Here is a 4,993-nt window from a genome sequence, read left to right on the forward strand (position 1 = left end):
CCACGAGAAAATCTTTACCTTCTCTCAAACAGATCGGGGGCTCTGTATGGCTGATATTGTGGTGAAACCCCTCCCTCAGTGTGATGTCATGACCTATGCACTGACATCACACTGTGGGAGCCTTGTTGCATTGTGGGAAATAACAGCGGTTTCCAACTGCCAAAAATGCAGCGTCTCCTTCCACAGACCTTACTTGCCAGCAGTAAAGATGTCACCATGTGATGTCACAATGTAAATCAGGGAGAGGAAAAAATTTACAATAGCAAACACTGACTAAATCATTTATACATAATTATTGTAAAAATTAAGCTTTTTTTTTTTTTTTTTTTTTCCATTACGTTCTTTTCACAGGAGTTTCTCTTTAAAGCACACATTCGAAGTGCAAATAAACTGATGATAAACATCTGTATCTGTAGTCCTTCTCATAAGCAGGACTTTCCTGGAATCTTAGTGTCTGATTTTTAGTTTAGCGTTTTGTTTTGTTTTTGATGTCTTAGTGGCATTCACTCACAAGTTGACCCTTTGTGGATGCTTCTCCAATGATTGCCTTTATTTTAAATCGTATAGCAGTTACACAGTACACTAAACCAGTGTTTCTCAACATTTTATTGGTATGTACCCCTTTAAAACCCAGTACAGGTAGTCCCCTGACTTACGAACGAGCCGCCGATACGAACGACATGGATTCTGTGTTTCCATGGAAACAAGTCAAAAAAAATTTCAAAGTGGACTTAGAATTTTTTAAAATCTATTTTCTCAAACTACAAGGAAAAAATGGCTTTTATACTTGCATAAGCAGGTACAGAGGACAGAGGTGACACGGGGGCACAGAGGAGGTACAGTGTTCTGACTTAAAGAGACACTGAAGCGAAAAAAATATGATCTAGTGAATTGGTTGTGTAACACAGATGATTACTAGAATTTTAGTAGCAAAGAAAATATTCAAATTTTTTTATTTTCAGTTATATAGTGTTTTTTTAGAACTTTGCATCAGTCTCTAATATTTGCAGTTTAGACACTACTCAGCATTCTAAATGGGTTCAAAAATTCACTAGCCTGCTCTGGAAAATCCTCCCTGCAGAGGGAAAAAAAAGATACACCCTCAATTCACTAAGATTATGCTGGAGATAATAAGGCAAGAGAAAACTTACCTCCACACAGTTAGAGTTATCTTATCTCTTCTTTCCTTACGTTGCCTCCTCTGTAGTTATTTTACCTCCTCTGTAGTTATTTTCACACGCAGGTAATTAACAGCCTGTCTTTAACTCTGGAGTTATTTTAAGGATTGGAGAGTTAACTTAAAGACAGAAGAGTTAACTTTAGGTTTGCCTGAGGTAAAATGTTTCCTGAATACTACATGCCTCATCACCATGGCAACAACTCTAGAAACGTTATGAAAGACAGGAGATAAGCTTAGGCTAGGGCCACACTAGCTCCGGGTGCGGGACGCGTCCGGGCTCCGATTTTTCAAAACCCGGAACGCAAACGGATCCGTGCTGCCTTTTTTGCAGCACACGTTTTGGATCCGCTTGCGTGTTTGTTTGTTTTTTGCTAGAGTGGGTAGCAGCCAGGACGGGGGGCTGCGGGCAAAGCGGCGGCCAGGGGTGTCACATCCCCCCCCCCCCTTGCTCACCTGGGTGCCCCCCGTCCCCCGCTCCCCCTCCAGCTCGCATATAATGTAATAATTTGTACCTAATGAAGTTCGGCGAGCCGGGCACTTCCGCCCACACCGCTCGCCGTCACTTCCTGCAATGTCGCCCTCTGTATTTCAGTGGGCGGCATCGCAGGAAGTGACGGCGAGCGGTAGTGGGCGGAAGTGCCCGGCTCGCCGAACTTCCTTAGGTACAAATTATTACATTATATGCGAGCTGGAGGGGGAGCGGAGACGGGGGGCACCCAGGTGAGCAAGGGGGGGGATGTGACCCCCCCCTGGCCGCTGCTTTGCCCGCAGCCCCCCGTCCTGGCTGCTACCCCCTCCAGCATGGCGGCCCCCTCCTTCACCATGGGACACTGGAAACTGATCCGTTTCCAGTGTCCCAAAATGTCAGTGAAGAGGGAGGCCCGTTTCCCCATTGATTTTCACTACCCGTACGTGTATACGGGTTCGTGAAAAATGCTGCAAGTCCGGACTCAGCGTTCCGGGTTTAAAAACGTATTCCGCGGATCGCATGCGGATACGTTTTTAACTTGAGTGTGTACTGTTCCTATTTTTAACATTGGTATCCGTGGCTACGTTTTTCGTCCGGGACAAAAACGTAGCTACGGATACGTTTTTAAATCAAGTGTGAACTAGCCCTTAGTGAATTGAAGCCACTGTCTTTTAAAGCTTATTATCTCAAGTGTCTGGCAGAGTTCTCTGTGACTTTGAAAGTCGTGGAGCTCAATGGCTAATTTGCATAGATAACTGGAGTTTGTTATGCTGGGCTTACGTGGGTCGATCCGGCGGCCGATTAGCCGCCGGATCGTCTCCCGCCATGTGCGCGCGGATCGATCCCCGCTTGTCCCTGTCGGCGCTCCTTATCAGCCACTCCATTCCCCGCTATTGTCCGCCCGCGGGGATCGAGCGGGGAATCTATCCGGCAGGTCATTGGACCTGTCGGATATTCTCAATCGAGCCATCAGCGGCTCGATTGATAAGGAAGGAACTCCTCGTGTATGCCCAGCATAAGCTCTTTTACTGGAAACAATATGACTTATGTCTCTGCTGCTGTTTTTTTTTCTTAGCTGTACTACACATACAAATCATTAGATCATAATTTATTTATTTTTTCTTCAGTGTCTCTTTAAGAAGATTCAGGTTAAGAACAATCTTACAGTCCCTATCTCGTTCATTAACCGAGGACTACCTGTACTCGCCAAGTACCCCCTAGCATAGTAAACATTATTACAAGTACCCCTTGACAAATGTATATGTAACCGTAGTACATAATTGGTTCTAAACAATTTCCAAGTGTTTACTATTGCTTTTAATTCGCTAAAATTCTAATTTGGTATTGTTTAAATAAGATTTATCATTTTCTAAAAGTCTAAATTTGTTATTCTAGGGTATATCAAGCCCGGAGTACCCCCTGGTACCACACGTTGAGAACCTAGGCACTAAACCAGCACAATGTTTCAGGCAGATTGTCCTGTGCACTTGACAAAGGGCAATCTGACTGAAACGTTGTGCTGGTTTAGTGTACTGTGTAACCGCTATACGATTTAAAATAAAAGCAATCATTGGGTAAGCATCCACAAAGGGTCAAGTTCTGAATGGACTGTGTATTCATTGGATTCCTTGGAGGTGTGATGACCATCCTGCCTACCAGAACTCGCCACAGTATATGAATGGATTTCCTAGGCCCGCGGACTACTTGTGTTGGAATTCACTCACAAGTCTCCTTTACAACCCTGGGCTCTTAAACCTTACAGTGAAAGTCACAGCACTTAGTTCTGTGTAGTGTTGGGACTGTACATGAGGTCACCTCTAACATCCATGTGCCAATGTATGTTTATATAGTTTGATATATTCTGTCATAATGGAAGAGGATGTTTTTCTGTTATAATGGAGGCAGGTATGAAGTCCATCATAATAATAATGATCTTTATGCTTTGCTGTGAACTAGAGAGACAAGACGTGGACGCAAAGAAAATGTTGCTGGTCTTTAAAGAGGAGCTGTTAGGTATAGGGTCTCAGAGAAAAAAAACACATATATCAGTAGCTAAATATTGGCTGTACTTACATTACATATGCATTTCACTGTCCACGTTTGGATTTCACAGAATTTTTATATAGTATTTGCAGAGATTGATGCTCCTGACAGCTCATGGCAGGTTCCATGTTTGTCTGTCTCCTATGAAGCCAATTGTGATGTAATATCTGCCCTGCTTCCTGATGATTCAAAGATCCTAATAGACAACACTACTGTGCAGTGAATATTAATTAGCCATGTGGCTAGGAACAATAGCGGACTTATGCAGTATACTCTGCCCAGAGATTTTTCAGTGCTGGCTGTTGTAACATGAGACTGTAACTTCTCACTAGCAGCCGAGGGGAGGACCCAAGCAGCCCCAGAATGCTTTGCAGTATGGTATGCGGCCTGTCGTCCTTTTAAAGTGAACCAAGCACCTTTTTTTCACTCAGGACATTTCTATAGCACATGAAAAGTGTATGCCGACTATCTGTTTCATTATTAAAATAAACTTTAATTTTACCTTGTATTTTACATTCAAAGTTGTTAAATTGGCCTGTTTGAGCAGACCTGCCGACCGTCCCCATCCGCAGAAAGTTCAGTAACCTCTAATTGTTTTATTGCGCTAATTACCAAGAGATAAACCATGCCTTTCATCAGCAAAGAGGGTGAATAATTATGAGTGTGTTTTCAAAGCCATGCTTTGAAAACACACTCCTAATTATTCACCCTCTGCTGATGAAAGGCATGGTTTATCTCTTGGTAATTAGCGCAATAAAACAATTAGAGGTTACTGAACTTTCTGCGGATGGGGACGGTCGGCAGGTCTGCTCAAACAGGCCAATTTAACAACTTTGAATGTAAAATACAAGGTAAAATTAAAGTTTATTTTAATAATGAAACAGATAGTCGGCATACATTTTTCATGTGCTATAGAAATGTCCTGAGTGAAAAAAAGGTGCTCGGTTCACTTTAAGAGCTTGGGTCTAACATCCTTGCTGTTCAGCACACATCAAAAGTAAGAGAGATTTTTAACTTCAGTATTGCCTTTTTGGCTTCCTTCTAAACTGTTTAACACAGGAGAATAGAGGTTTAAATTAGCTTTTGCAGCCTGACAGTTACTCTTTAACGTTGATACGCAGGTCCAAACCAGTGAACAAGTCCCCCTTACCTTAGGTGTTTTGTGGTGAGCATGCCACATCTTCAGAGGCTAGATGACCTATTGGGGGGGGGGGGGGGGGAACAGCAGGGAGGCTGGTCTATACATGGCTGTGTTGTGAGCTTCTTTCACCAATGGGCACTTTCTTTCTTGTTGCAGGAAC

Source organism: Hyperolius riggenbachi, chromosome 3 (genome assembly GCF_040937935.1).
Source record: "Hyperolius riggenbachi isolate aHypRig1 chromosome 3, aHypRig1.pri, whole genome shotgun sequence".
In the NCBI taxonomy this organism is placed as follows: domain Eukaryota; kingdom Metazoa; phylum Chordata; class Amphibia; order Anura; family Hyperoliidae; genus Hyperolius; species Hyperolius riggenbachi.